The following is a 16,835-nucleotide window of genomic DNA, read 5'->3' on the forward strand; positions in this document are numbered from 1 at the left end:
TTACATTTTGGGACAGATCGGTGAACAAGATGGCCGACAGGCGGCCATCTTGAATTTTAAAGTTAAAGTTTGTTACTGCTATTTCTCAAAAAGTGCAGAAGGGATCTTTCTCAAATTTCATATGTAGCTTCCCCTAGGACCCTAGTTGTGCATATTGCATTTTTGGACCGATCGGTAAACAAGATGGCCGACAGGCCGCCATATTGGATTTTGATACTTAAAGTTTGTTATCACTATTTCTTAGAAAGTACTATAGCGATATGTCTCAAATTTTATATATAGTGTGTTTGAAAAAGTTTGAAAAGCAGGGAAAAGATCCCTCTTTCCATTGTCAGACATATATCATTCTTTGGTGGGCTCCAAGATCCCTCTGGGATCTCTTGTTCAACTTGATATTGCTATCAATAAAACTCTTTAATAAAGAAATCCAAAATGCTGAAAGATAGGGTAATTAAAATGTCATGTCCGTGCATTGTTTGTCATAGTTTGAAACCGGACATTTTGAATGTTGATCGTGACCAACCTCGGATGAGTCGAATACCCCGTATTCCTCGAACTTATGATCTGGTCCCTTGCTGTTCGAGTTATACTACTAAAGAAGAAACTATGCATATGGTCCCTTGCTGTTCGAGTTATACTACTAAAGAAGAAACTATGCGTATGGTACTCTACAATGAATGTAAATAGACTCGCGCTTCAACTAGCAAAGGAAGCCATTGTGTAACTTGTGTTGACCTCTGACGTTCGCTTTGCACATGACCGGAAACATAGATATATTGTAGTAACTCAGGTAAATAGAATCATCTATTATAGAGGAGAAAAACAAAGAACAAGATACGATGTACGTGAACAGTTTGCAATTTTATTGATCAAATTCAGAACAAAAACAGAAGATCTGTGTAGGTATACTGTCCTTATAAGTCATGAGACACATAGCAGAATTTCAGTGTTCATTTGTTGTATACAAAATGTACCTACTGTATGTCATCGGGAAGACTTGGCAAAGCCGGCGAGTTTGATGTTGGCGGACAATTTTCTTCATGCAGACCGGTGTCTGTTGAATTGCGATCGCATGGTTCAGCTTTTATATTTAGACACTGAGCTGCTGCAGGGTTCGAAATATCGTACGTGTTATCGCTACTTCTGAGCATATTTTTATTCAGAAACAAGATTCTATCGACATTTGTGGGATCTAATGAGGCCCTTAATTTGGTAATCGTTCGTCCGGCTGCTGAAAATGTTTGCTCGCTAGGAACAGAAGTTGCCGGCACTGCAAGATTTTTTCTGGCCAGTCTAGATATATTTTGGTATTTCATTTCGTATGGTTTCCACCATAACAACGCATCACGCTCCCTGACCTTTTATTTAGGAATTCGTCATAATCTGCGCCTGTGTTAGTCGTTATTTCTTCAGTCAGATCTACAACATCGCCTTTGATAGGATAAAAAACAGACATATGGCGCGCTTTCTTTGTTGGAGGTGAGTCAGGCTCAGTTTTGATTTCATTTTGAAATGTTACTGTAGCGGTTGAGGTTGTTCCCGCAGCAGTAGAAGTATGAATCAAATCTTTCATGTTTTGAATGACCTTTTCGCGGTCACTTTCACGCAAAAATCGCAAAGATTTATAACGCGGATCAAACGCCGATGCATACATAAGTGGGGAAGTAAGTGCTTCGCCAGTCGGGAAGACGTCATTGGAGAAACCATACCTTCTTGCCAAGCTTTCCCGTACAAGAGATTTGAACTGCGTAATGACACCTGAATCAAGTTCAGTTCCGGAGAGATCGTTTTGTAAAAATTTCCCGACCATCACGAATACACTGCTTGATGTGGGTTGGCTTTCAGCCCCAAGGATCTGTTGCATCGGCCAGTTGTTGTAAAACTGGGACGATGTCTTTGACAACTTTCCATTGCGAATCAGTTATGTCAAATTTTGATCGTTCAGAAGGTTTTGTAACCTGCTCGTTAAACAAGACACTACATATTGGGACATGTTACTCCAACAACCTTTGGAGCATGAAGAAGCTAGAATTCCATCAAGTCTGGACATCTTGCACGACATTTAAGGGTTTTTTCCTGTTTTTATTTTGTTCTTTTTTTTTAAGGCCTCAGTGGCGAGTACGGAGTGATTGAAGTGGCCAACTACTTTCCTGGCTGCACCAATGGTACGTGCGATAGTTTGTATTTTCAAACCATCGTTGATTGCCAGCTGCAATGTATGGGCAAAGGAACTTGTGTGGTCAATACCTGCTTCTTCAGCAGCCTTTGACATTTTGGATGCATTGTCCGTTACCAGAACCGAGACTTCTTTTATTTGAAATTCGGTCGTGATGTCTTTGAGGACTTTGACAATATTAATGCCAGTGTGTCGATCTTCTATGACACGTGTTGCAAGTAGTTTGTTACACAATTCCCAGTTTGCGTTTAAGTAATGTGCAGTCAAACACATGTATCTATCTGTCGCCAGAGAGGTCCAACTGTCTGTCGTCAAGGCAACAATGGAATCCGTCAATTGTTTTACAATTGGCTCATTTGTTTCATCATACAGTTTGTCTGTATAACCTTTCACAGTGGCTCTAGACTTGAGTTTGTAGTTAGGGTTAAGTGAAGAAAAAAGCGAAAACCTGTAACAGATATGATGTCGATTGGACGCAAATCCATGGCGCACATAACTGCTAAATTCCTTTGGAAGCATTCTGGTGGTTTTGTTAGCAAAATTTAATATGGACTGGGTTTTTGTAGCTGTTAGCATTTCGCCTGTGAGATCTTTTCTCTTGTGCATGTTCTAGTTTATGTGGTTTCTCATTGAAGAGGTATTCCCCCCCCTCCACTGTAATTAAAATATTTTGTTGAAAGCAAAATCGTTTATTATTGAATGAAATTATTGACAAATGTATATTGGGTTTTTTTAAGAAAAAATAAATCGTGCCTTAGTCTGACTTGAAGTAATGGTCATCGCCCTCCACACGGAAAATACTTATATCACGTGTTTTAAATATTTTTAAATATATATGGAACTATGAATTATTCATATTTGTATATATTATTTGTAGTTCCGCCCTATTTATTAGATAACCCATCCAAACGGTCGTTATATCAAAAATTCAAAACAATTTAACGTAAATAATGTTCAATTACATTTTGAGCCAACCATCATCAGATGGTGGGCTATTCAAATCGCTTTTCGTCTGTGGTCCATCATCCGTCCGTCCTTCCGTCCGTCCTTCTGTCCTTCCGTCAGTTAACAATTCTTGTTACTGCTATTTCTCAGAAAGTACTTAAGGGATCTTACTCAAATTTCATATGTAGGTTCCCCTAGGGCCCTAGTTGTGCATATTGGATTTTGGGACCAATCGGTTGACAAAATGGCCACCAGGCAGCCATCTTGGATTTTGATAGTTAAAGTTTGTTACCGCTATTTCTCAGAGAGTACTGGAAGAACTCTCTCAAATTTTACATGTAGGTTCCCATAGAGGTCTTTTTGTGCCTATTGCATTTTAGGACCAATCGGTCAACAAAATGGCCACCAGGCTGCCATCTTGGATTTTGATAGTTAAAGTTTGTTACAGCTATTTCTCAGAAAGTATTGAAGGGATATCTCCCAAATTTTACCTGTAGGTTTCCAAATGGGTCTAGTTGTGCATATTGCATTTTGAGACCAATCTGTCAAGAAGATGGCCGACAGGCCGCCATCTTGGATTTTGATAGTTAAAGTTTCTTACTGCTATTTCTCAGAAAGTACCAAAGTGATTCTTCTCAAATTTCATGTTCCCCTAGGGCCCTAGTTGTGCATATTGCTTTTGGTACTGATTTGTTAACAAGATGGCTGACATGACGCCATCTTGCATTTTGACAATTTAAGTTTGTTACTGCTATTTCTCAGAAACTACTGAAGGGATCTGTCTCAAAATGCATGTGCAGGTTCTCCTAGGGGTCTAGTTGTGCATATTGCATTTGGGGACCGATCGGTGAACAAGATGGCCGACAGATAGCCATCTTGGATTTTGAAATTGAAGTTTGTTACTGTTATATATCTCAGAAATTACTCAAAGGATCTTTTTCAAATTTCCTATGTAGTAATATGTAGTAAAAGTTTAAAAAGAGAAAAGATCCCTCTTTCGTTTGTCAGACAACGATCATTCTTTGGTGGGCGCCAAGATCCCTCTGGGATCTCTTGTATTCTTTATTGTGCTATTATTGCTACTACATGCTTAGGGTATCGGGTGCACAATTTTCAACCAGGGTCAAGCTTCAAACCGACTCGTGACGGGTCACCCGGGTACTCGTTACAGCCCTACTAAAGACTAAGAGCAGCACATCCTGTCGCTTATATTGAATTGCTAATGGGCTAACCCAGTCATTCCGTTTGCTAAATAGAATAAACACTAATTACCAGAAACTACCTTCAGTGTTTCTATAGGTTAGGTGGCATAACTCGAAACTGTCCTCAAAGAGGTAAATACTCAAAAGCATATAAAAATACTTTAACCATCAGATAGATATCCTGATGAATACTTTAAAGTCACTCACAACACAGCGTGACTAGCGAGATCTTTTACATAAAATTGGTTAGATTGGTGAGTTGTAAACCAGATCACCCTTTAGTTTGAGTTTCTGGCATAGTTTTTAGCTCATCTGACCTGAAGGGCCGATGAGCTTATGTCATGGCGCGGCATCCATCCGTCCGTTGTCCGTCCATCAACATTTCCTTTAAATCGCTGCTAGTCATAGACTTCTGCATGGAATGTAACCAAATTTGGCCAGAAACATCTTTGGAGGAAAGGAAACAGAGTTTGTATAAATTTTGGCTCTGACCCCCAGGGGGCAGGAGGGGCGGGGCCCAATAGAGGAAATAGAGGTAAATCCTTCAAATCGCTACTAGTCATAGAGTTCTGCATGGAATGTAACCAAATTTGGCCAGAATCATCCTTAGTGGAAGGGGAACAGAGTTTGTATAAATTTTTGGCTCTGACCCCCAGGGGGCAGGAGGGGCGGGGCCCAATAGGGGTAATAGAGGTAAATCCTTTAAATCGCTACTAATCATAGACTTCTGCATGGAATGTAACTAATATGGCCAGATTCATCTTTGGGGAAGGGGAACATTGTTTGTATAAATTTTGGCGCTGACCCCCTGGAGCAATGGATCCCAATAGGGAAATCAGAGGTAAATCTTAAATTTCTTCAGAAAAGAAACAATGAACCTGTAATCAGAACATTACTGGGCATTACAATAACCAGGTGAGCGATACAGGCCCTCTGGGCCTCTTGTTTTTATAGGTGCTATTACATGTATGATGTAAGCTAATCTGAATGTAAACATATTTTGTTGTGATACATTTTATCAAAAAAGAAAAAAAAAATCTATCAGAGATAGCATATCACTTGGGTATAGATTTTAAACTAGTAGAGTGAGTAAGATATCAAAATGTTGAAATAACCTAGAGTTGATGTTGACAGTGTGCTTAAATATTTAGTCAAATTCAAACTGGTCATCTGTGTAGATTTTGATGTGTAGGTAGCATATTTTCTAAGTATGTACTTGTGTTATCTGGTAACTGAATGGACACACGGTGCATCCTTGTTTTAAACATTCATTGACTTACCTGAGTATATTGTGTACATTTAAGTTGAAGTATATTGTTATCATTATCTGTTAGAGGCGAGACGAGGCTTTACTGACCTAAACATGGACACAGAGGATACAGGTACACAGGCAACACTGGGCTGGGGGATTCTTGTTAACGAAGGTAGACACAGGTAAGGTGTTTAATTATTTGTTTATGATAGACTTAAGGTTTTTGTTGTATTACATGTGTGCATTTTATGTAAAAGGAGCAGGTCAATGTGGCTTGTAAAATACATGGTGTCAAATATGTCTTTGTTGCTCAGCTGACGGAGCTTCTTTGACTCAAATTCATTGCAATTGGTTCTGTTCATCACACTGGTTTCTGGGTACTCAGTAGGAATTGATATTTTTTCCTGTTTTTTTTTTTTCATGCAGCCAGTCCTAAGGCATGAGACACATATCATAGCATCTGTCTTGATTATGCTATAGGTATTTCAACATTGTCTTTCAATTAGACAATTATAGTATCCATCTTCGTGTTGGACCGATTCTTGATTTTAATCGATGATCAATCGATTATGATTTTCCTAAAGACTATCAATTATGAAAGTCAATAATCGATTATTGAAATGGGAGATAACTTGTGTTTATTTTATACTGTTCTGAACCTTCATTATGTGTGTATTTAGAGCAAAACCACATTTTAAAATGTCTTGAGACATGTTAGATAAACAACAATTTGAAATAAAAAAAAAACTTATTTGTACTGTTGGTTCATAGGATATCTTTCTTAGATTCTACAGAGAAAGTAAAAGGTTAAATATATAGAGTTTTTTGTAAATAGTATCGATTATTAATAGGGTGTCCTAAACCGATCATCGATTATGATTTTACAACTGATTCCCAACACCAATACATCTTTTGTCTAGACTTAAGACAAGAGTCTGAGAGAATTCAAGGTTTTCTCTTGGAAAGACAAGAGACTTCTTTTTAGCCATCCATCATCAGATGGTGGGCTATTCAAATCGCCCTGCGTCCGTGGTCCGTGGTCCGTCGTCAGTCGTCCGTCTGTAAACAATGCTTGTTATCACTATTTCTTAAAAACTGCAGGGATTTTGTTCAAACTTCACATGGAGGGTCCCCTTGGTCCATATTTGTGCCATACAGATTTTGAGGCTGATCAAAAAAACAAGATGGCCGCCAGGCAGCCATCTTTGATTTTGGCAGTTGAAGTTTGTTATCGATATTTCTTGAGAACTACTGAAGGGATTTTGTTCAAACTTCACATGGAGGTTACCCTTGGTCCCTAGTTGTGCCATACAGAAATTTGAGGCTGATCGGAAAAACAAGATGGCCGCCAGGCAGCCATCTTTGATTTTGGCAGTTGAAGTTTGTTATCAATATTTCTTGAGAACTACTGAAGGGATTTTGTTCAAACTTCACATGGAGGGTACCCTTGGTCCCTAGTTGTGCCATACAGATTTTGCGACTGATCGGAAAAAACAAGATGGCCGCCAGGCAGCCATCTTTGATTTTGGCAGTTGAAGATTGTTCTCGATATTTCTTGAGAACTACTGAAGGAATTTTGTTCTAACTTCACATGGAGGTTACCCTTGGTCCCTAGTTGTGCCATACAGATTTTGAGGCTGATCAAAAAAACAAGATGGCCGCCAGGCAGCCATCTTTGATTTTGGCAGTTGAAGTTTGTTATCAATATTTCTTGAGAACAGCTGAAGGGATTTTGTTTAAACTTCACATGGAGGTTACCCTTGGTCCCTAGTTGTGCCATACAGATTTTGCGACTGATCGGAAAAAACAAGGTGGCCGCCAGGCAGCCATCTTTGATTTTGGCAGTTGAAGTTTGTTATCAATATTTCTTGAGAACTACTGAAGGAATTTTGTTCAAACTTCACATGGAGGTTACCCTTGGTCCCTAGTTGTGCCATACAGATTTTGAGGCTGATCAAAAAAACAAGATGGCCGCCAGGCAGCCATCTTTGATTTTGGCAGTTGAAGATTGTTCTCAATATTTCTTGAGAACTACTGAAGGAATTTTGTTCAAACTTCACATGGAGGTTACCCTTGGTCCCTATTTGTGCCATACAGATTTTGAGGCTGATCGGAAAAACAAGATGGCCGCCAGGCAGCCATCTTTGATTTTGGCAGTTGAAGTTTGTTATCGATATTTCTTGAGAACTACTGAAGGGATTTTGTTCAAACTTCACATGGAGGGTACCCTTGGTCCCTAGTTGTGCCATACAGATTTTGGGCTGATCGGAAAAACAAGATGGCCGCCAGGCAGCCATCTTTGATTTTGGCAGTTGAAGTTTGTTATCGATATTTCTTGAGAAGTACTGAAGGGATTTTGTTCAAACTTCACATGGAGGTTACCCTTGGTCCCTAGTTGTGCCATACAGATTTTGAGGCTGATCGGAAAAACAAGATGGCCGCCAGGCAGCCATCTTTGATTTTGGCAGTTGAAGTTTGTTATCGATATTTCTTGAGAACTACTGAAGGGATTTTGTTCAAACTTCACATGGAGGTTACCCTTGGTCCCTGTTGTGCCATACAGATTTTGAGGCTGATCGAAAAAACAAGATGGCCGCCAGGCAGCCATCTTTGATTTTGGCAGTTGAAGTTTGTTATCGATATTTCTTGAGAACTACTGAAGGGATTTTGTTCAAACTTCACATGGAGGTTACCCTTGGTCCCTAGTTGTGCCATACAGATTTTGAGGCTGATCAAAAAAACAAGATGGCCGCCAGGCAGCCATCTTTGATTTTGGCAGTTGAAGTTTGTTATCAATATTTCTTGAGAACAGCTGAAGGGATTTTGTTTAAACTTCACATGGAGGTTACCCTTGGTCCCTAGTTGTGCCATACAGATTTTGAGGCTGATCGGAAAAACAAGATGGCCGCCAGGCAGCCATCTTTGATTTTGGCAGTTGAAGTTTGTTATTGATATTTCTTGAGAACTACTGAAGGGATTTTGTTCAAACTTCACATGGAGGGTACCCTTGGTCCCTAGTTGTGCCATACAGATTTTGCGACTGATCGGAAAAAACAAGGTGGCCGCCAGGCAGCCATCTTTGATTTTGGCAGTTGAAGATTGTTCTCAATATTTCTTGAGAACTACTGAAGGAATTTTGTTCAAACTTCACATGGAGGTTACCCTTGGTCCCTATTTGGGCCATACAGATTTTGAGGCTGATAGGAAAAACAAGATGGCCATCTTGGATTTTGATAGTTAAGGTTTGATATCCCCATTTCTCAAAAAGTGCTAAAGGGATCTTTCTCAAATTTAATATGTAGGTTCCCCTAGGGCCCTTGTTGTGCATATTGCATTTTTGGACCAATCGGTGAACAAGATGGCCGCCAGGCCGCCATCTTGGATTTCGATAGTTAAAGTTTGTTATGGCTATTTCTCAGATAGTACTGAAGGGATCTGTCTCAAATTTCATATGTAGGTTCCACTAGGGACCTAGTTGTGCATATTGCATTTTGGGATAAATCGGTTAACAAAATTGCTGCCAGGCAGCCACCTTGGATTTTGTTATTCAAAGTTTGTTATCGCTATTTCTCAGAAAGTATTGAATGGATCTTTCTCAAATTTCACATGTAGGTTCCCCTAGGGCCCTAGTTGTGCATATTGTGATTTGGGACCGATTGATCAACAAGATGGCCGCCAAGGAGTCATCTTGGATTTTGATAGTTGAAGTTTGTTACCGCTATTTCTCAAAAGGTACTGAAGCGATCTGTCTCAAATTTTATATGTAGTATGTTTGAAAAAGTTTAAAAAGTAGAGAAAAGATCCATCTTTCCTTTGTCAGATATAGATCATTCTTTTGGTGGGCGCCAAGATCCCTCTGGGATCTCTTGTTAAAGAGAAGGTTTTGTCTTGGAAAGTCAGGAGATGAAGAGAATCTATTGTATTAGCAATACAGGAGATGAGAGGAATGTTATGGACAGATGATGGTAAGCTTGCCTGCACATATAATTGTATGACGTTGTATACAGTGATAACAATGCTATGATATAAAAGCTACAATGGCACCATGATGATGTGGAAACGCTATCATAATGTCTTGACAGTTATTCAATATCATCACACTTAGTTTGACCTTGTCTGATTTTAATGAGTGTCAGTAGTATACTAGTATCATTGAAGACATTTACTGAGAGTGACCCTCTTAATGAAAAATTAAGATTCTTAGATTTAAGTGACTGGTTGGGCCATTGTCCCTTGTCACCAGGTAGCTGTTAGTTACTGGACATAATGATGTATAGTGTTTCGTTTCCTGTGAAAACTCCTCAGAGGTAACAAGTTGAGTGTGTGTTTCCCTACATATATCCTAGGATAGCCACTAGTTATCAAACACTAGGCCAGCATTAAAATCATACTGTTATAATTACTGTCCCCCTAGACTCATCCCCAAAGTGCTGACAATTTCTACTTTTCTTGATAATTGAAATATGCTGTAGATTTAGAAAAAAAAATGGGCACTGATTAGTTGATATTTTGTTTAAAGGTCAGATATTGATGTGTTATGAATTTATTATGAAAAAATGTGTTTGTAGTACATATCTTATGCTTTAACTGCAATGTTGATAAAAACATGATACGTTCCATGGTATGCTATAAAACACTTGTAAATTAAAGACTTAAACATGATTGATGTCAGCTTATACATTTAATTCTGTGTGAATAATCATGTATACTCTCGCTGATCTGCTTATTACAAATATCAACATTGGTGTCTTGTAGAAGATTTAGAACTTACGCAATCTTCTGAGAGAAAATCAATGTGCATCTGATGGCTGGAGTATTGCATGACGATATACCAATTATACCTAATATGGCTTGGTCACAGCCAAAGCTGTCTGAGGGGAGAGTGCATTCTGGGGTGAAATAGCATGCAGACATGGTTCTATACTCTGCATTGATAGGGATCCTATTGTATGTAAATGAAGGGTCCAAACTGTTCTGATTGTTTGCAACATGTAAACCGTCTTTCCAATATTGTTGCCTTCTTTCCATTCCTTGTTTGGACATTTTGTTAGACCATGTTTCAATTTTTCATCTATACTTGAAAGAAGTCTTGATATATTTATAATTGAAAACCTGCATATGACATACCATTACCATAACTGTTTAGCATCATAGATGTTTTTATTAACATCTGGTTTATTCGAGAAATTAAAAGGTGGCCATCTTTGATATTAACAATTTGTGTCTTAGAAAATGTAGGAATTTCAGGGTTAAAATTCGTTACTGGTATAGTTATTGTGTCGCCTGTGCAGGCGACACTTAGGTATCACTATGTCGGCGTCGGTGTCGGCGTCCGGGAAACGGTTTCCGTGTGATAACTTAATTATTTATTGTCCAATTTCAACCAAAGGAGTAGATATGATAGGACCAGTATTTGGCCTTAATTTTTTAGGCCGAAAAATATTAACTTTGATCAACATCATTTTCACATCAATAAATACTCTCATACTTGCCATTCATCAAAACATAATTTTTCATAACCATGCACACGATGTGCTCCACCTAAATACGTCATCAAATTGATGATTTTCCTCTTCTCGCCAAATTTTGCTAGAAATTTATCATCTTTAGGTTAGAAAAGGCTTGAAATGGATTTGGCCGCCACCTTGGATCAATTTTATATTTTGCATGGATATGCGTAAATACATGATACACAACGTGTGAAAATCTCTTTCTGCTCCACGAAGGCGGCCACATTTATTTTTAGAGAAAACCACTCAAGAAGTATGATTTTTGTGAAAAATGGCGGGAAACTGCATGTTGATGACGTCATAATGAACATAATTGGCACATGCGGGATATTTTCGGGATGTAATGTGTTAGCAAATGTATTCAACTGTTATATGGCAAAATATGTTGTTCTTTACTGGAGAATTAATTTTGCGGCCATATTCGAGTCTTAACGTACCTTCTCCTTTGGTAAACTGCTTTACATTAATGAGATCTTTGATGGGTTCGATAATGGTCAAGATCTGTCAATATTTGCAAGAGTTATGTGACTTTAAAATCGTCAAAACAGATAAATCCTTGGTTTCCCCTCGATAATTTAAATATTTATTGTACATTTTCAACAAAATTTTATAAATTGCTTTATATCAATGAGATCTCTGATGAGTTCGATAATGGTCAAAATCTGTCAATGTTTGCAAGAGTTACAGAACTTTAAAATCGTCAAAACAGATAAATCCATGGTTTACGCTCAATAACTTTATTATTTATTGTCTGATTTCAACCAAATTTGGTATACTGCTTTACAACAATGAGATCTTTGATGGGTTGGATAATGGTCAAAATACATCAATATTTGCAAGAGTTACGGGACTTTAAAATCGTCAAAACATGGTTTCCGCTATATAACTATATTTATTGTCCGATTTCAACCAAATTTGGTGTATTGCTTTATATCAATGAGATCTAAAATAGGTTCGATACTGGTCAAAATCCATCAATATTTGTAAGCGTTACAGGATTTGATAACTTATTATTAATAATATTTTCAACTGTAAATAACTATTTTGCGTGATGCTGTGCAGGCAACACATCCAGTTCCGTGGAATTCTTGTTACAGAAACATTTCTTAGATTTCATTAAATATGCTGGTTCATACCGTTTGTGGTATATGCTTTGTGGTTGCACTTTTTTCAATCTATGATTTTGATTTGGTTGAAAGTCCTAAGAGATTTGATGTTTTATCTATTATTCCCCCTTTCCAAATAATATTTATATCATATACAAAATGCTAGTTTTATATAAAAAGTATAAGCCAGTTCTATACATGCATTGCATATTGATGGACTTGTCATTTTCTATATTCAATGTACTTGATTGTTGTATAATAATGTAGGAGACAGTTTGAATACCCACAGAATGTGTTGTTTACCCCTACAAAGTTCTCTATTTTAAATAAACTTCTGCGAGTATTTGTGTATGAATACACTAATAGCTTTATGATGTTTGTGGCCTGTGTATAAAACATATGGCTCTGCTGCTAGGCGGTTTTATATTCTTACAATTAAATGGCCTTGTTACACACATATCACCCCAAAATAGGAAGCACATTAATTTCTAATAATATTCCAATATGTTCACATGGTGGAATTGAAGGGGAATATTTTTAAGTTATTCATGTGGACTGATTATGAGCCCTAGAGATTTGGAAAACACCAATAATACTCCTGAAAGCTAAGGTAAAAACTGAATTTGCTTATGTACTATGTTATACTACTGAATTCAAATGACAACATTGTTTGTGTCAGGAGATATCTTCAAGGACACTGTTTCAAAACATGAAAACAAAATTTCGGTACCTTGGTGTGTTTGTCATAAACCTGTTTTATAAGTCCTATTATGGAATGAAAACTTATTTTTAGCTCACCTGCCCGAAGGGCAAGTGAGCTTATGCTGTGGTGCAGCGTCTGTTGTCCGTCCATCGTCCGGACGTCCGTCCGGCGTCAACTTTTCCATTTAAACAACTTCTTCTCCAAAACTAGGAGACCTAGAGTCCTGAAATTTGACTTATAGTATGCTGGAATGAATGGCTACCAAGTTTGTTCATATGAATGACCTTGACCTTCATTCCAGGTCACAGGGGTCAAATAGGTGAAAATCTTTAACAGACTTCATCTAAATAACCAAGAGGCCTAGAGACCTGAAAATGGGCCTGTGGCATGCTGGGATAAAGGGCTACCAAGTTTGTTCAAATGAATGACCTTGACCTTGATTCAAGGTCACAGGGGTCAAATAGGCTGATATATCTTGTATAGACTTCTGCTTCATAACCAAGGGGCCAAAAGACCTGATATTTGGCATGTAACATTCTGGAATGAAGGCCTACCATGCTTGTTCAAATGAATGACCTTGATTTTCATTCTAGGTTACGGTCACATGGGTCAAAAAGGTTAAAATCTTTAAATGACTTCTTCTTAATAACCAAACAGCCTAGCAACCTGATATTGGGCCTGTGGCATGCAGGGATCAAGATCTATCAAGTTTGTTCACATGAATGACCTTGACCTTCATTCAAGGTCACAGGGGTCAAATAGGCTAAAATTATTAAAACAACTTCTGCTTAATAACCAAGAGGGCTAGAGACCTGATATTTGGCATGTGACATGTTGGGATGAAGTGCTACAAAGTTTTTTTTCAAATGAATGACCTTGACTTTCATTCAAGGTCATTCATTCAAGGCCACAGGGGTCAAATAGGCTAAAATATTTTGATGACGACTTCTTAATATTCAAGAGGCCTAGGAACCTTATATTAGGCCTGTGGCATGCTGAAATAAACGACTACTAAATTTGTTCAAATGAATGACCTTGATTTTCATTCAAGATCACAGGGGTCAAATAGGTGAAAGTCTTTAAACGGCTTCTTCTTAATAACCAAGAGTCATAGAGACTTGATATGTGGCATGTGACATGCTGGGATAAAGGGCTACCAATTTTTTTTTCAAATGAATGACCTTTACCTTGGTACCAGGTCACAGGGGCCAAATAGGCTTAAATCTTTAAACGACTTCTTGTTGATAACCAAGAGGCCTAGAAACCTGATATTGGGCCTGTAACATGATGAGATAAAGGGCTACAAAGTTTCTTCAAATGAATGACCTTGACTTTCATTCATGGTCATGGGGGTCAAATAGGCTTAAATCTTTAAACAACTTCTTCTTAATAACCAAAAGGCATAGGGACCTGATATTAGGCCTGTTACATGCTGGGATGAAGGGCTACAAAGTTTGTTCTAGTGAATGACCTTGACCTTCATTCTAGATCACAGGGGTCAAATAGGCTAAAATCTTAAACGCATTCTTCTTAATAACCAAGAGTCCTAAAGACTTGATATTTGGCATGTGACATGCTGGGATAAAGGGGTACCAATTTTGTTCAAATGAATTACCTTGACCTTGGTTCAAGGTCACAGGGCCAAATAGGCTTAAATCTTTAAACGGCTTCTTATTGATAACCAAGAGGCATAGAGACCTGATATTGGGCCTGTAACATGAAGGGCTACAAAGTTTGTTCAAATGAATGATCTTGACTTTCATTCATGGTCATGGGGGGTCAAATAGGCTTAAATTTTTAAACAACTTCTTCTTAATAACCAAAAGGCATAGGGACCTGATATTAGGCCTGTTACATGCTGGGGATGAAGGGCTACAAAGTTTGTTCTAGTGAATGACCTTGACCTTCATTCAAGGTCACAGGGGTCAAATAGGCTAAAATCTTTAAAAGACTTCTTCTTAATAACCAAAAGGCATAGGGGCCTGATATTGGGCCTTTGGCATGCTGGGATCAAGGGCTATCAAGTTTGTTCAAATGAATGACCTTGACTTTCATTCATGGTCATGGGGGTCAAATAGGCTTAAATTTTTAAACAACTTCTTCTTAATAACCAAAAGGCATAGGGACCTGATATTAGGCCTGTTACATGCTGGGATGAAGGGCTACAAAGTTTGTTCTAGTGAATGACCTTGACCTTCATTCAAGGTCACAGGGGTCAAATAGGCTAAAATCTTTAAAAGACTTCTTCTTAATAACCAAAAGGCATAGGGGCCTGATATTGGGCCTTTGGCATGCTGGGATCAAGGGCTATCAAGTTTGTTCAAATGAATGACCTTGACCTTCATCCAAGGTCACAGGGGTCAAATAAGCTAAAATATTTAAATGACTTCTTTTTAATAACCAAGAGGCAAAGGGGCCTCTATTGTGCTTAGGCATGATATAAAATTCTTATTCACTCTCCTATTTGTTAAGTATGAACCATGCATGATTACCAGATAGCAGGTGAGCGAGCCTTTGTAATTTTTTTTTCTTTTGAAGAAACAGAGAAAAATGGCTACTTCTGATCTTGTAAAAATTTTCAAATTGATTTTCATATATATGTATGGTAATTGGTATCCGATTCTGATGCCATCTATTTCTGACCATGTAAAGGTCACCTATTTAGTGCTATTTTGACTGTCCATTTCTGACCTTGTCAAGGTCACTTATTTAGTGCTATTTTGACTGTCCATTTCTGACCTTGTCAAGGTCACCTATTTAGTGCTATTTTGACTGTCCATTTGTCAAGGTCACCTATTTAGTGCTATTTTGACTGTCCATTGGTGACCCTTGTCAAGGTCACCTTAATTTAGTGCTATTTTGACTGTCCATTGGTGACCTTGTCAAGGTCACCTATTTAGTGCTATTTTGACCGTCCATTTCTGACCTTGTCAAGGTCACCTTAATTTAGTGCTATTTTGACTGTCCATTGGTGACCTTGTCAAGGTCACCTATTTAGTGCTATTTTGACTGTTCTTTTCTGACCTTTTCAAGGTCATCTGCAATCATGGTATTCCATTTCTGACCTTTCTGCTGTAATGACTTTTCACTTCTGACCTTATGACGGTCATTCGTTCGTTCATTTAGTAAATTATGATGTTACAATCTTTTTCTGATTCTATAAAGGTCACTAGTAAATTTGTATGGGTTCAGTGACACAGTATTGTGAGGTCACTTGAGGTTTGTATGGGTTCAGTGACACAGTATTGTGATGGTCACTTGTGGTTCGTATGGTCACTCTGATGGCTATTTACCGTTTCAATTCAATCAGGATCAAGCTGTAGTCCTTGATTTGTTGTGCCTGGCAATCTGGTTTGTGGAATGCTTGGTCTGTCAGATGTAATTCTCTAAGCAGGGTTATCCTCAAACCAATAAAGAGGAAATCAGTGTTTAATACCAAAGCATACACATTCAATTTGTGAGAGTGCTGGGAATGATATAAATTAGCTGTGTAAAATGATTAGATTTATGGAAGTGTATTTGGGTTTAATTGCCATAGTGACTACGCTTTGGGAATATGTTTTATAACCATTGATGGAAACTTATAAGATCTGGATTAGAATATGTGTTAAGTTTGTAGCGCTGTATAATTGTTCGGTTGTAGAGTCACCATGAGTCAATAGATAGAATAATAGAAAATATCGATATAGGTGTTGTGTTGGCTTGATGATTTTCATCTCTATTTTATGTAAGATTCTATGGTATTAGAATTCAACTGGGAAATTCTAAGCCTTAAGCATTCTGGTGACTAGTCTAGATTTTTCAGAATCATCATTTCTTGATTACCTGTGTAAGTACATGTCACTTTAATTACAGGCTCATTGCCATAGTATTTACAAATCAATACATGAATATATAAAACTTAAATAGGATTATATCTTGTACAAGGACATGGAAAGGGA

At 38.0% G+C, this 16,835-nt stretch overlaps 1 protein-coding gene across 7 annotated transcripts in view; it reads left to right on the forward strand.

The window, feature by feature from the left end:
- The window catches only part of LOC138333188 (sodium/calcium exchanger 1-like), a 198,659-nt gene that overhangs the window by 4,257 nt on the left and 177,567 nt on the right, over positions 1-16,835 (forward strand). For 5 of the 7 annotated variants that reach the window (XM_069281375.1, XM_069281385.1, XM_069281386.1 and 2 more), the window contains exon 2: positions 5,658-5,757. The gene's annotated coding sequence lies outside the window, so the exon portion shown is untranslated. Of the gene's footprint in view, positions 1-5,482; positions 5,512-5,595; positions 5,758-16,835 lie in introns of those variants that run through there. The other 2 variants (XM_069281376.1, XM_069281377.1) reach the window with 2 other exon arrangements.

This window comes from Argopecten irradians, chromosome 10, assembly GCF_041381155.1.
Source record: "Argopecten irradians isolate NY chromosome 10, Ai_NY, whole genome shotgun sequence".
Lineage (NCBI taxonomy): Eukaryota > Metazoa > Mollusca > Bivalvia > Pectinida > Pectinidae > Argopecten > Argopecten irradians.